Source organism: Callospermophilus lateralis, chromosome 4 (genome assembly GCF_048772815.1).
Source record: "Callospermophilus lateralis isolate mCalLat2 chromosome 4, mCalLat2.hap1, whole genome shotgun sequence".
Taxonomy (NCBI): domain Eukaryota; kingdom Metazoa; phylum Chordata; class Mammalia; order Rodentia; family Sciuridae; genus Callospermophilus; species Callospermophilus lateralis.
In genome coordinates this window covers 105,841,262-105,858,459 of record NC_135308.1, presented here as the reverse complement: position 1 = coordinate 105,858,459, position 17,198 = coordinate 105,841,262, and positions in this window count along the sequence as shown.

Below are 17,198 nucleotides of genomic sequence, written 5' to 3'. Positions count from 1 at the left end.
CACAGCCAAGTAGGTGCCATAGAAGGACTCAGGTTAGGCAGACAGACTCCAAAGAATGGGGTGACAACAGCAAAAGAATCTGCATCCTTGGGGATGGGTTGAACAGCTAACCTACCCACTCCTGGTGCCACTTGCCTTTGGGCCTCATGTTTATTATGTTTATGATAAACATTTAAATATCTGTTTATTTTGTATAATATAGATGTTAACATGTTTACCATGTAAGATAATGAACTTCCTGTTGGAGCTCTTCAGTTAGCCCTTTTATTAATGGCAGCAGAAAGCATCCAGAGTTACACAAGCTGCTCCCTGTGGATCCTGCCAATCTTTCTGACTTTACCTCTCACTGTTCTTCCTCTAGATCATAGGCTTTGTGTTTCCAGCTCTTTGCTGTGTGTCCTAGGACTGCTGCTCACCCTCCTTTGTTTGAGTGGCTCCTTCCTGGTCCCTCAGGTCTGAGCTGGCATGTTATTTTTTTAGACAGATGTATCTGACTCTTCATTCTAAAGTATATGTTCTCCCTGTCACACCCCCACACCCTTGTCACTCTCTGTTTTTCTGTTACTTCTTCACAGGTCTTACCAAACCTGTACTTAAAAAATATTTTCTTGGGTTTATTTATTTAATTTCTCACTAGAGTACAAGTTCCCAGCATTAATTGAGTGCTTGGAACAAACCCTCAGTAAGTATTTGCTGAATAAATATCATCTCAGATTCTTTTCCAGGGCTCAGAGCAGGGGGAATATAACTCTTTAGGAGAGCATCTCTCTCTCTCTCTCTCTCTCTCTCTCTCTCTCTCTCTTTTGGTAGGTGTAGATGGACAGCATGCCTTTATTTTATTTGTTTATTTTCATGTGGTGCTGAGGCAAGCGCTCTGCCACTGAGCCATAGCCCCAGCCCCTAGGAGAGCATCTCTTAGTGCCACTATGCCTAACTTACTCCAATACCCCCATCATCTCCTAGATCACTCTTTTTAAGTGTTTTGACATTTTGAGCAAATAAAAGCCTAACAACTCAATGATTAAAAATTATGTGGATAATTGGAGCAGTGCAGAATTTCACTGAGTAGGTAAATAAATAATAACTAATTAGACAGAATAGGTAGACAATGTAGCATTATTTAGGAAACTTACTGACCTTTAGATGTGTAGTATATCTATGACTTCACTAAAATTTGTTAGTTCTAGTTTTTCCAGTGTGTTCTTATATTGTCTGATATTGTAACCTACAATGTGGTAAATATATTCACTCTTTCAATTATTATGTCTGTTTCACATCTTATTACATTATCCAGAATTTCCAGAGCAATTTCATGCATCAATAGCTTTATCAGGCCCTTTTGTTTTCTTCTCAATTTTAATGGGAATGTCTCTATTGGCTGTTGATGTTGGCTTTGTGTATGACATTTAAAAAATCATATTAAGGAAGTATTTTTTTTTGTTCCTCAGTGATGCTTAACTATAGTAACAGTTGGAAATGCATAAGAGATGTAACTGGTTGTTTTTGTTTTGTTTTTACATTCTGTAATACTCTATTCTGTTTTCATGTATAAAATCCTATTGATGATGGAATTTGACTTCTTTTATCTTGTCTCATTTTTCTCTGTAAGTTTAGTTATGACTGTCCTATCTTCCTGCTGAGGGGTAGAGCTAAGGTTGTAGAGATGATGAAATGAACTTGCCAGGTGACCCATGCAAGTACTGAGCATTATGGATGGAGATGTCACTGTTATGTGCTGCTCCTTCTGAATGTGAACTATGTATTTCATATATATTTTAGGATATATTACATGTAGCTACTACGTAACGAGTGCTTGTTATGTGCTGGCCCTTTGTAAATTACTTTATATGGTTGATCTCATTTAATCCTCATACTTTTATAGGAGGCAGGTGCTATTTTTCCCATTTTATGGATGTCAAAATGGAGTCTTAAGGGATTTTCTTTACCTCAAATAACACAGCAGGGATTTGGACCTTGGCAATCAACTTTGTGTCCTGTGCTGTTACTAACTCTTATGCTACCAATAACCCACATTTAATTTTGAAAACTTGGAAACCAATTACCATAATTGTAAGAATCCACAGGAAGAAATCAGTAAATTAGAACCAATCTCAAAATGAACCGACAGTAAATATGCCCAACTATGTAGCTCCAGTATTGGTCTTTTAAACCATTTTATGAAGTGAATGACACATTTAAATGAAAGGCTTTCATGATAAATTCTCCTTTATTTTAACATTTATAACAGATGCTTGCTCTAAAAATCCCTGTTGCTAAGAAGCTAATTATTATCAGAACTTTCTTAGTAATGAGTTTATATAATGTTTCAAGTCTACATCCACCCTGGAAAGATTATCTAGAATTTCTAATGAAATATTGTTTTCCTGAGTTATGGTAATGAACCCACATTTATTTGTTACCATTTATGCACATTATCAAAATGAAGTCAGGGCGTTTCCGTTTCTATTAGAATGCTAAGTTTTTTTTAAAAAGAAAATTTTAGAAAACAACAACCTATAAACACCTGGAAACTGAAAACAACATAGTCATTACTCAGACTTAGATTCTAAAGGTACAAAATGATCTCATAAAGAGTGCTACTTAAAACAATGATAAAATTCCAGTCAACATAATAAATGATGAAATCTGCTGGAAAGCAATAAAGTCATAAAACAAAACATTTTGCCCTTTAGGACCAAAAATAAATATCATGTTTGAATTAATATCTGGAATTATAGCCTTGAGAAATTGATTGCAAGGCTTTTTGCCTAGTGCTTACTAAAGCTCATGGCTTCATATGATACTCTGGTGGTGAACATTCCACATTGAACTTGGTCTGGGCCGGCTCAGGTCAACACTTGGCTGTTACAGACACAGAGAATAATATCACTGTTTACAGACACAGCAAGGGGTGCCATTGACCCTGTGAGGGTTCCAAAGTTATCTGAATAGAAGAATTATGTCCTTATTGCAGGTATAACTTACTCTAATCAAATTAATTTTATTTATCAGTGTGATCTCAAGAGATTAAATAAACTGGAATTTATAGAAGGAAGTTTACTTCCATAGCCACAATAATTCTCCTTTCAAAAATTAGTTTCTTTGGTGTTTTTAAAGTATAATTTGATCTATGGAAATTTTTAGAAACAAATCTGTTGCATAAAAATAATGTGTCTAAAATTGAAATCATTCAATGAATAGTAATTAAGTTCCTTCTATGTGTGGTTGTAACTTCAGTGCTTTAACATAAGTTTCCTTAGATAATCTTTATGATTATATGGTATAGATGTCAAAACTCCTAACTTATGGGTAAATATGGTGAAGATCACAGAAACTGAGTAGAGGACAAAATTAATCTCACCTTTGAAATCTGCTTGCTCAGGAGAGGGTTTGGTGAATGTTGGGAGGAACTATGTAATATAGGCAGTAAACATGATGGAAATGGATTAAAATGTGCTTTCTAATTCCAATTCCAGTGTTCTTTCCACTATACCCTACTGCCTCTAATAATACTTCTGTGGCAAGTGTAAATGAGGAGGCATCACCAAGTAAAGCCAACTAAAATTAAGTTAAGGACTCCTATCTGATGTAAGGTGAGCTGAAGCTGTATATGAGGCAATTATCTGAAATAAGTACACCTCCAAAATACTGTTCTGGGGAATGAATTAGAACAAGTAATATCTCATGCTTTTATAATCTATGAAAATAGATACTACTGTCATGTATAACTAAAATGAACCAATTAAGGAAATATTCTATCATTGTAGCTGCTTCAGCAAAAGAAAGACAATCATTTCAAAAAAAGGGTCTGATTGCTGACTTGGCTAAAGAAGTGGCTAAAGTAATACATTATAAAATTTTAGATACATCTATTTCCAGTAATGACATAGTAGGCAATTTGAACCAACTTTTTGCTAAGGACAATTAGAAATGCTAGACAAAATATTTTGAAAATATTTTTTTAAACATCAGATAGTTGATAACTTAATAAAGAATTGTTGAAGATGTGGAAGAAAGTGGTGGCACAGAGAGATGAGCCTGGCACTAAAAGTCACCTTTCCTGTGCATTTTTGTTTTGTTTTGGTCAATTTTGGAGAAAATACTGAGAACTGGATCAGTGCTTTTGGAAAATTTACTGGGACTAGGATAGTTTAGAGTCCAAAGCTTGTCCTAGTAAAGCTGCCTCAATTTAAGTTGCATCTTGAAAGTTCATATTCAAAATGAAAAGGTAAATTCAAAGTAGACAGAAATTCTTAGAAAGTTCAGTTTAGTTTTAAATCATCTCAATCCCTGAAGTTGAATTGAGTTTGTCTCAAATGGCTAGTGCCTCTTATAAAACCTTTCTGGTGAAATAAATGTCATCCTTAACCAAAAATTGTTTTTATGAATTATTCAATAAAAACAGTATGCAGAACAAAATAAAAAATAACTAGATACACAAGATGATAAAACTTTATGAACATAACCCTCTATTAAACAAATAACAATATTGTACTTATCAGGTACAGATCTTAAAATATGTATGCTTACTATGCTGAAGGACACGACAGGATTGAAAGTTTAAGTTGGAAACTATATGATACAACACAATAAAAAACAAAAATAAAAACTAAGAATATGCTAAATATATGGTAAATTAGACAAAGGGAAAGAGAGAATTAGAGAATTAGAAGATAGCTCAGAAAAAAATGTTCAAATTTATCATTGAGAAAAATAAGGATTGCAAATCAATAAAAAGAATACCCTGGAAAGAGCTAACATATGTATTATGGGAGTTCCAGAAGATTAAGGAGAGAAGAGAGCATTGGCCAAAAATAATATTTGAAAAGATAATGGCTGAGGACTTTCAAAAACTGTTGAAAGAAATCAGTAACAGATTCCAAGAAGATCTGGGAAGTGCAGGAAATACAAATACAAAAAAAAATTTCTAATCTAGGTACAAGAAGGACAAACTTATTAAAATCAAAGATAATACATTTTTAAAAGTATAAATGTTTTCTATGCATTTACACACATAAAAGTTTTTGTTAGGACTAAGTTTTCCTAACTATGTAGGAAATAGGTTTTTCTCTTATAAGAAGGATGGTACTGACAAAAGAGGTATTATTTCCCTAGCTATAGTGGGGTTCACTCAGGAAGAAAGACAATTTATAAGAATTACCTGAGATTTGTTTGTTTTTAAAAACCCTCAAAACACGAAATATTGAATATGTAAATCAAGACATTTACAAGTAAATATATAACAAGAAAAAACATAATAGTAGATAGTCTTCTGGACCTCAGCTGAAACATCAGACAATAAATCTGGACTCAAGTAATCTGTCACAAAAACAAGAGGGATAAACATATTTTTTAATTTGTATTATTTGAAACAAAAACCATAAGTATCACTTACAAAGGCAACATTTTTCCTAGAACTGAAGGAAAGGAGATACCAACATTAGATTAGAAAGCGCTGGATTGGGAGGATAAGGCTATTGGGTTCAGTTCTAACTTTCAACTGATCAACTTCTCAATATCTTTCAATTTCAATGATTTCTTAAGAAGAAGGATAAAAATAGTTGGCTCATCTACTTCCTGTGGTTGTTGTAAAGATACTCACATTCACCTGGAAATGATAGATAAAATAATATTAACAAAGGTAAACTCCTAGAGAGGTAAGAACACAGAAAAAATTATCTGCCTACCTTGACAGGAGGGTACACTAGTCACAACATTTCCATGGCTGTGAACAACTTATGGGAGAAGAGCAACTTAGAGGATGTTTCAGTTAGCTTTGAGCTGCTGTGACCAAAATATCTCATAAGAGCAACTTACTGGAGGAAAGTTTATTTTGGCTCATAGTTACAGAGTTTTAGTCCATGGTTGGCCTAGTCTATTGTTCTAGTTCCAAGGTGAGGCAGAATATCATTGTGGAAGGGTGTGGTGGAGGGAAGCTGTTCCCCTCATGGCATCAGAGAGATGGAAGAAGGCAAGGAGCCACAGGGAAGATGAATCTTCCAGGGCATGCCCCCAGTAACTGACCTCCTCCAGCCATGCCCCACATGCCTACAGTTACCACCCAGATGGTCCATTCAAACTAGGATGGGCTGATTGCATTACAGCTCTTACAGTTCACTTGTTTCACTTCGGAATATCCCTGCATTAAGATAGGAGCTTTCAGGGACACCTCATATTCCAACTGTAACAGAGGATAAAAAGTTTATTTGGGGATCCCAGTTTCAGAGGTCTTTCTCCATAGTTCACTGTTTCTATTACTCTGAGCTTGAGGTAAGACAAACTTTATAGCAGAGACAGAAGGGCATGGTAGAGGAAATCTTCTCAGCTCATGGCAGCCAGGAAGGGGGGGGGTGGGTAGGAAAGGGCCAGGGACAGATATAGTTCAGACCATGCCCCCAGTGACCTACTTCCTATAGCCACACCCCATGTCTATAGTTACCATTCAATATGCCATTCAAGTTGTTAATCGAGTGGATTAATCCAGTGATGAGGTTACAGTCCTTATCATCTTTTCATTTCACCCCCGAATATTCCTGCATTACATAATATGAATTTTCTGGGGGACATTAAAGATCTGAACCATACAAAGAGTGATCATGAAAACAGTCATGTGAAAAACAACTGTAAGATCTTGGTTTATTTTGCCTGGAAAAGGGGATGTTGTGGGTTTGGGTTTATGGGAGACAATAACATAATGTCTGCAAAGAATTTAGCTCAGGGCACTAACATAGCTGACACCTAATAAATGCCAACTATAATTTTGATTCCAATAGTAGAGTATTTGAACATTCTCTGTATCCTCAAAGAGAAGTACTAGCAACAATGTGTCGAAATTATGAAAAACACTAGTTATTTCCATATAGAGAAGGAAGAACTTTCTCCCAGAACTATATAAAGACATATGGACTGTTTTCATGACTTAGTCCTCACCTGAGACATTGTAGAAACTTCTGTTTTTTTAATAATGACCATAATAATCTAAAGAGATATAACTAGTTGGTATTATAAGTCATCTTATGGTTTAGAAGCAGACTGTTTTTCATCAGTTGACCATTTCTGAATGACAAACTTGTATATTGAAATAAGATACTTCATTAGTACTGAATGTGTTTTTTGTGAGCAGGTGACATATTTGCAGAAGGTATGACATTGTTTTCTTTTAATTTCTGAGGAGGTAATTTTTACAGAAGAAGTCAGTAAAAATTATATCATTAACATATCATAACTCAATAATTATGTATTTATTGAATTATGAAGACAGAAAATAATTTTAGTAGTCACCACCCTGGAGTGACTTGAAATTCCCAGGAGGAGGTTGGTAATCAAATAATAATCTTTTTCCTCTTTACATCAGAGAAGACATTTCCACCATTGTGTGTGTGTGTGTGTGTGTGTGTGTGTGTGTACTTAATCTACTTAGTCACCTCAGAGAGTGTTTCCTACCTGGAGGGAAGGGAGCAGTCGCCTTGCTCTGAACTGAGGCACACCTTGACATGCAGTGGGCTCCTCTGTCATCCCTTATGCATTCAAAGCTGTCAAAGGTTTTAGAAGTAAAAGAAAAATGGAAATCTCTGTTTTGCTCTTCTTTCTTCTCTTGATATAACCTTCAATAGGCAGTAGGCAGTCACACCTACTGTATTGGTGATTGACAAATTTGAGAGGAAATGTTTCTGTGCTGATGGTATACACCTGATCAGCAGCTTGTTTTTCCGAGAGGATACTTTACCAATCATTATTAATAATGGTGCTAATATCTTTCTACTGAGCTGTTGACTGTGATGGAGGGTTACTTGTAAGCTCAGTTCCATAACCCACAACTAACCAGTCACCTTGCTTTCTAGAGACTAGATAGATCAGTTGGAGTATCTAACATATAAAGTGAGATGTTATCTAGTTTGGATGGATAGGAAATACATACATATCAACTCTACTTAAATCTATTCATACTAAGTGATATCATATGCACATTCTATTTCCCTTTTTTAATATTTATTTTTTAGTCGGACACAATATCTTTATTTATTTTTATGTGGTGCTGAGGATCGAACCCAGGGCCTCGCACATGCTAGGCGAGTGCTCTACCGCTGAGCCATAACCCCGGCCCTACACATTCAATTTCTTAAAAGAACTTGAGAGATGTTGTAGTTTTACATCATTCCATTAAAAAGAAGTTGAAGGAAACAGCTTGATATTCAGTTGAGGGTATTCACCATTGGCTTAGCATATAAATGTTTATGGGTTAAGAAATAGGACATGGAAGTAACACTGGTTTTAAAACTCTTATCCCATTCTGTAAGAAGTGATTTTGGGGATCTACTTCTGAGGTTCAGTGGGAAAGTCTGTGTCAGAGGAAACAGATGGAGCCCATGGTAAAATACTCATATGCTAGTGAGATATATTTTTACTGTTTGTAAATGGAGTTTTGAGGGAGGTATTTAAAAGTACAGCCAGACTCCTTTTAGGTAAGTAGCATAGGTTCAGACAATGCTTAAAATCTCTTAAATTTTCAAAGTTTACCAAAGAAGCAATAACTGAATAGATTGAGAAAGCAACATATAACAGGAACAAGGGAGATCATAATTTACATTTTGTGCTTGGGACTAATGTTGTAGGTAATCATATATTCTAATATGCCTTCTGATGTGATTCTCTAACACAGGCATGAGTTTTAGAATCTCCTCCCCTCATTTATGACTTTATTTCTCATGGTGCCATATATCCTTTAAACTTTTTTGTTTGTTTTCTTTTGCAGTCATCCTTTTTATTTTTTAAAGTGAATTGTTAGGATATTTAAGAACTATTTGGACTCATTCTTTGATTTTAATTAATGTCTCACAAAGTGGCTTATGTTCAGAATGAAAACTCTGCTGGGGTTATTTTTGCCTCAGCAGCAAGCAGAATAACTTTATTGTTGTGTGTGTTTACACTGAGACCAGGCATCTCTAAGAAAGTTTAGATATTCTGACTTGATGTCAACAGTTAACCTGGAAACATGAAAGCTGGTTTAAATACCCCCTTGTTGAGATTAGATTATCTGAAATGTCAAGATAAGTGTTATAATCTTGTTTCTTTGCATCTACTTTTAACCCTTAAATGCAACAATTAATAATCAAGATAAATAAATTGGAAACAATAGGAATGGTTTACTATAGAGGCTGCACATTAGTGGGACTAAATGCTTTTTCAGTGGCATAGAGTTTGAGAAGTGGATTTGGGGGTATCTGATGTTTCTTGACTATGATCTGAACATATCACCTGCAAATTATAATTGAAGGGTTTCCTTATGAAGATGCCATGTCCTGTGTTTGACAGATAAAGGTAACCATTCATTGAATAAGAAATGCAGTGAGCCCTTTTGCATCAGGAGCCTGGATGAAACCTAGCATTCCAGTCCCAACAGGTGCTCTGTAAGTTTTATTGTGTATATAATGTGAGCAGTATATATAATATATCAAGGCCAAGTGTCCCTAATCTCAAAATCTAAAATCCAAATGCTTCAAAATTTGAAACTTTTTGAGTGCTAGGTAGATGCCACAAGTAGAAATTCCATACCAGACTTCATGTGATGAGTTGCAGTCAATACACACATACTAAAAATATTATATAAAATTACCTTCAGCCTGTGTGTATAAGGTATAAAGAAACACAAGTGAATTTTGAGTTTAAAATTGGTTCCCATCCCAAAATACCTCATTATGTATATGCTAATATTCCAAAACCTGAAAAAATTAAAATGAAAACTCTTCTGGTTCTAAGCATTTTGGATAAGGGGTACTCAACTTGTGTAATCTACCTATTTACTATTTAAATATCAGGTTATATTTATTCCTCTCTTAACATCTTTTGTTCAACTTTCACTGGGCAGTCTGACCCTCAGGGTTTTCTTACCTCATGGATTATTGCAGAGTAGGTAGGAGCGGGAAGGAACAGGATGACAATTTGGAAGTTGCTTCAAGTCATGCTACTTCTTCTTTCCTTTTTAAAAATATTTTTGTAGTTGTAGATGGATGGCATGCCTTTATTTTTATTTTGTTTTTATTTTTATGTGGTTCTAAGGATCACATATGCCAGGCAAGTGCTCTGCCACTGGGCTACAGCTCCAGCCTGAAGTCATGCTAATTTTAATCTAAGATTCTAAACTTATTGGAGAAATTAGGCTGACTGTGTAGGATAAAGAGAAGAGGGAAAGGGATGCTTTGGAAAACAAAAAGAGAAAAAACGAGTGTTTATGAGAACAGGACAGAAAGAGCATAGGTCACCAGGATGGAGAGTTAAAAAGAAAACATACACACACACACACACACACACACACACACAGAGTGGATTGTGTCCACACTTCCCAAGCTCCATTGAAGTGTCAGCAAAGGAATATAAAAATGGGTAAATGCATATGGACCAAGAGAACAGAAGACAAGAATAAATAAGATATCAATAAAATTTTAGAGGATGAAAAGAAAGTGGAAAAAACATAATTTAGCAGAAGAGGGACAGCTGAAACCCAGCTGTCTCTAGAAGGAGACAGCCAAAAGAAATGGGCGACTCACACCTCAGAACCAGGGCCAGCCTTAGAACTAGAAGCACCAGGTACCATGGAAGGAGAGGTAGTATGTGGGGCTGAGCCAGGAGGATTAGAAAATATTTACATGAGACATAATCAGACCCCTGTTCCCATGTCTTCCTGGTTCAGCTGACTGGCTCCCTGTTCCCTACCCTGGCAGGAGCAAATTTATTCTTTCAAAAAACTGAACTATTGCAGGCAATAGGGAGGTGCTGGAAAGAATATAGGAAGGTAAGGTCAAAGGGGCAAGGTCATAGGCCAGAGAGAAGCATCCGGTCTGTTGGAAGATTTGGCAGCCAAAGGCCAGACCTGACAACTGAGCTGACATGGGAGAACACTTAGAAACCCCCAGAGCAGGTTGGGACACACAAAGAAAGGCTGTTCTGAGGAAAAGTGGCAACAGTGATCATTGGAGAATCTAATAGGGGTTAGGAACCTTCAAGCTGAGTAAGAACAGAAAATGTTCAAGTTAATGTTGAAATAAGTGAGTGTTCTTGCATTTAACCCCTGCAATTATAACCAGGTTTGGAAAGAATAAATGACCTTCATGTGCAGAGAAAACACAAAGGGAAATACAAGGTCTAGGTAAACATGAAAACATATTCAGACTCACATATACTCAAAGGAGATGCATACTCAAACAACGAGACACTTGTTTCAACTAAAAATTAGCAGAGAATCAGAAGACTGAGAATACCTAATGCTGTCAGGGTATGTTGAAAGAAGCCTTGGCATAGTGCTGGCAGGAATATAAATTTACATTTTCAAGAAAGTGATTAGACTATGTGTACCAACAAATTTTAATATATTCATTCTCTTTGCCTATTGATTCTGAGAATCTTACCAAAGGAAATAACTAGAAATGTAAATAAATATAAATGATAAAAGATGTTTAACATTCATTATCTTTAAACATTAAAAAATTTGAATAAACTAAAAGTTCAACTACAATATCTAAGTAAATTATGTTACCTTGCTGCTGTGAAGTATTATGCAGCCATTAAAATTTATGTTTACAGAGGATTTATAAATTTAGAATATTGGTGCAATTATGTTAAACAGCCTAAATATACATATATATGTGTATATATACATTTATATATGTATATATGTATATGTTTATAACATATGCTTTCTATGAAGGAAATGTGCCAAAATAGAGCAGTTGTTATACATGTTTGGATTATAGAGATATACACATATAATATTTATATAACATTTACATATATATTTATAGTATAATATATTCACTAACCATTTATATATGTATGTATGTATATATGTATATGTCTATAACATATGCTTTCAATGATGGAAATGTGCCCAAATAGAGCAGTTGTTATACATGTTTGGATTATAGATATTTTTCTTTTTTAAAAAAAATCCCTTTGTTGAATTTTTAAGTTTTCTATACAGATCTTTTAAAAATAAGTGCCATTGAAGAATATTTGAAAAAGTCACTATTGGGGCTGGGATTGTGGCTCAGCGGTAGAGCGCTCGCCTAGCATGGGCAGGACCCGGATTCAATTTTCAGCACCACATAAAAAAAATAAATAAATAAAGGCATTGTGTTGTGTCCATCTACAAAAAAAAATTCTCTCTCTCTCTCTTTAAAAAAAAGTCACTATTATGGTTTTTTTGTTTGTTAACTTCAAACTTATCAGGGAAAACAAATGTAAAGAACTTTATAGAGGAACAGTATTTTAAAATTTGAATTAATGTTGGAGAATGAGTAAACAATGTATGGTAAACAGAATACTGTCTCTTTCAAAGATGTTTGCATCCTCATCCCCAGAACCTGTAAATATGTTAAGTTTTATAGCAAAGGGGAAATTAAGATTGCAGATGGAATTAAGTTTCCTCATCTGCTAACCTTGAGATGGGGAAAGTATCCTGGATTTTTCTTCTGGGTGTGATGTAATCACAAAAGTTCTCATAAGTAGAAGACAGAAGCTGAAGAGAGAACCAGAGAGATGGCAGTATGAGAAGGATTTGACCCAATATTATTATGGGTCAAATATATTATATGTTCATATCATATTCATATGAACAATGAAGCCATGAGCCAAAGGATGTGGGTTACACTTAGAAGTTAAAAACTTCAGAGAAGCAGATTCTACCCCATAGCCTCCAGAAGGAGCCTTCCTTGATTTTAGCCCAGGGAAAGCCATTTTGAACTTTTGACTCTTACAACTATAAGGTAATAAATTTAAAGTTGTTGCTTTAAACAAGTAAGTTTGTTACAGCAGCAATAGGAAACTCATACACAAATCTTGGTAATATCACTATGACAGCAGCTAGTACCACCAATGCTGTGATAGAATGTGGGTCAACATTTACATAATGACTGAGAGTGTACAAACCCCTTCATCATACATTAGTTCATTTAATCCTCACAGCAATCTGTGAATAATAAAATGTTAATTTTACAAGTGGGAAAACCACTTGGAGTGGAAAAATGACTTGTTAAAATTTTCACAGCAGCAGCTGGGATTCAGAGCGAGGCCCCTGACCCCAAGTCCCGTGAAGTGGTCAGCTTTTGCCAAAGAAGATTAAACAAAAAGGAGCAGAACCCGTTGTCAAACGTGGGCTTCTACCTTGACCAAGCACAGCAGAGAAAAGGAATTTGTGAATAGTCTGAGTGTTAAGTTTGTGGGATTTGTTTTCTATAAAACTTTTGAACAACAACAACAACAACAAAACCTAAATTAGTAAATAAAATCCAAACATCTCTTTTTTTTTTTCCTTCAAAGAAGGGATGGTATATTTACCTGGACCAATAGGAAAATTCTCCATTTCTTGGGGAGGATGCTGGTGTCTACAGCTTGGCTTACCTGCCCCTCTCACTGACGTCACTTTGCCCTTCCATTATGGTCACCCTTTGCAGATGACAGCAAAAGAAATAAAAAGAAGGGTGATATCCAAACCTTTGTTGATAAATGACTTTATGTGTCAACTTGGCCATGGGGCACCCAGACATTTTGTCCAACATTATCCTGAGTGTGGCTGTGAGGGTGTTTTGGGATGAGATTAGTGTCTGAACAGGCAGACTGAGTAAAGCAGGTTGCCTTCCTTGACATGAGGAGGTCTCATCCAGTCCTCTGAGGACCTACACAAAACAAAAAGGCTGAGTTAGAGGAAACTGCCTCACTGATCTGGGACATCAGTCTTTTCCTCCCATCAGATGGGGACCGCGTCACTGGCTGTCCAGCATGCCACTGGCTGTCCAGCACGCCAGTGCAGCTCTTGGCACTATACGAGTACATCAGCAGTTCCTTGTAGTAAGTCTCTTTATGAATTCATCCTAATCTCTAATATGCAACCTGGTTCTGTGTCTCCAGAGAAACCTGACTCATATACCTTGGGAATAATTAAATTTTGTTAGTAAAAAATGAGGAAAATAGGCTTAACCCCTGGTTTCCTCTTGATTATTCCAGAGATGACTGTCTTCCTGACATTCAACCATTTGGGTATATGTACCTAAAATAGAACAGCTGATGCTTTTTTGGAAAGCAAGAACAGACTTTCAGTATTTAGCATGTTTTGTCTACCAGACTTAGCCAAAACCTGGACTGAAGAGGTAGTGAGGCAGGGGTGGGCAGGGCTTCTGGGGAGGAGGCTGTTTCCTTGGGCAGTGAAGAAATGAGCCCAGAATATCTGCTAACTCTTTAAAAACAAACAAACAAACAAAAAAACAAAACAAAAAAACAAAAAACTAGAATTTATTTTTTTAGAGCAATTTTAGTTACATAGCAAAATTGAATTTCCTGTATATCCCATTTTCTCACAAGTATATAGGTTTGCCCACTAACCAGTATTATGATATGTGTTCCCTAATTTCTATTCTAATATCTTCTCATTATAGTCTCCACAACCATATGACTATAAATTATCTTTTAATAAAATGGTTGCAGAAGACTCACTTGGAGAAATCACAAAATCGGGGAGAGAGGCTGCCCCCTTTACTCTGCATCCTGCTTCTCTGGGGCCTCTGCTCTTCTATCTCCAGCTCTGTCCTTCTCCACTCTGTAGGCCTAGGTGGTTCATCCTAGGTTGGCCTAGAATCACGCTCTCCTTTTCTCTCTTTCATTTCCAGAGGACATGCAGTATGATCCCCCTCCCCCACTCCTGTTGTGCAGAACCCAGATGTGACTTTCCAGCGATGACCACTTATCCTGAGGACCTTAGTAGCATAATGCCCACCTTGTTTTTCACTCGACAAACTCTGCAGTGCTTCTTATCCAACTGATAGGCTTCTTGACGGACTTCTTCACCCTGCACCATGTTTAGAGAACCAGACTTCCATTTACGATCCAGTGCCCCAGTGAGGGTCCAAGCCATCCTGTAGTTAACCTGGAATCCTCATCAACAATGGGCCTTCTACTGCCCTTGGACAGACACTGGGTACTCAGTCTCTGTGCATTGTGCATTTTGTGCATTTGACTACTACATCAGGTGACAACTGACCTTTTGCCTAAACTGAGGTCATCAAACCAAACTGATCAAACTTCGTATGTAAGCCTTGCTGGTCTCAGTACATCTTGCCTTCTGGCATAGACTGCCACATACCTGAGCCCTTCTCCTGCCTGCCTATTTTATTGTAACCATGGAGGTGGACTTGAAATTGTTGCAAAGAGGCTCCTGAATCTTTGTATGTTATTAGAAGAAAAAAAAAAAGGGGGAATCTAAGTGGGGAGTGAGGGGGCTGTGAGAGGCGGGGACAAGGGACCAACATGTATGGAGCAGCTACATTTTCTGGGAGTATTATATCTTTAAAAAAAAACTTTCACAGTAACCACACCAGGCAATGGATATTATTTTATTATATAGATGTTTAAAGTGAAACTCAGGTTAAATAAGTGAGGGTACAATGGAGTCAGGATTCAGATCTGCATTATCCCAAAGCTCTGTCCTGTATTAGATGCAATTCTGTATTGGGTTCTTAAAGACAAACAAACAAACAAAAATAAAAGTCCTGGCACGGAACCTTCTGGCACTTTGGGTCTAATGGTTGTTGATAGCCTTCCTTCAAATTTTCTGTGTTTTGAAATGTAGACTCCTTTTCTGGCCATGCGAGATGATATATTGAACATCGTTCCTAGTAAGTGGAAGAAAAGTGTTTTTACCTGAGGCTTTGAGATGGAAAAAAGCTCTGACCACACTCTGGAGAGGTACATTTCTAGACACACTGGAAGTTTTTACTGGTAAAAAACCACTTGTGTCAGTTTTACACCATGAAGGCATTTTTGTCTCAATATTGTTATAAGGTGTAAGAAAGAAAATAAATGTAGTGTCCACTCTATCTTAACTATGGGAAGGAAGACTTTGTATAAACTTTATATAGCCTTACCTTGTGAAACAGCAAAGAACCCTAAATCATAAAGACAGCTTTGCCATTGTTTTCTCACTGTGCCCTGCTGCCCCCTGTCGAGTTGGCCATGATCTGCAGAGGGTGCTCTCATAGGTGCCCGCTCTGGGGCTCGCTGCCAGTTGGTAGCAGGTGTAACCGATGTGAAGCCTCCCTGCGCTGGCCATATGTCATGTGAGGCTGTCTGCCTTTGAACTCTTGAATCCACGGTGAAGGCAGATGTGCAGGCTTTTTCAAGTCCTTTCCAACAGAGGAAAAACAAAGCCTTCTATTAATTGAGGTAAAGGCAAAATTTGTTTCACCTGGAGATAGTGGTTCTTACTGAGCTGGCAATGAACGTCATCCTCTACCTTGATTTTTAACCTTTCTTAGATTTCATATTCTTTTGAGAAGCTGTTGAAAGTGATTGACCTTTTATCCTAGCAAAAAATATGCACATATGAACACAAAATATTTTAGTTTCTAGAGAGTCAGGAAACCCCCTGGGACATGAGGACTCAATCTACCTCTCTCCCCATGGTATCTATTCTAGATTTATTTCATTTATGAGAACATAGTGCCTTTCTGAGCTCATGGTACTATAATAAGAGCATCATACTTATTTTGCATTCAACAAAATGAAATTTGAGACATTCCTTATGTGTTTAGGACTTTGCTGCCAAAAAACTCACTAAGAACTATTGGCCACCTTTTTCAGTAATGGAGGTTAAGTAATTTAAGTGTGTTTTGCTATTGCATTACCTGCTTGTTTCTGTTCTTGGTCCAGTGGGTGGGGGAGGGGGAAGGGAAAAACAGAATCTATGAGACTCTCTTGGAGGATTTACAAATTATGTCCTCTCTTTTTTCTCTTCCCAAGACCTGAGCATGCTAGCAGCCCCCTGTGGGACCCAGCATTCCAGACCAACCAGTAGTCTTTGTGATGCCTAGTGGGAATATGAAGACTTCCTAGAAGAAGGTTAAAACCCTATTATAGTTAGGACTGCTATATATGAGGGACATAAAAGAGATGATTCAGAGAAGCCAAATGACTCAGAGAATATTAAGAGTAGGGAAAAATAATGGGAACATTTTGATTGTGACTGGTAGCAAGAAACACATTTCCTATCTTCATTTGGTTCACATATATACAGTGGAAACAAGAGTTCTGCAAAATACTGCAGTGGACTGCATGCATCCTGATTTTTCCATTTTATTCAAAAAGCACTGTACCAGTTCCAAGTCACATTTATGGGTAATGTCCATTATTTGAAAAACCATGATGTACACTAAGGG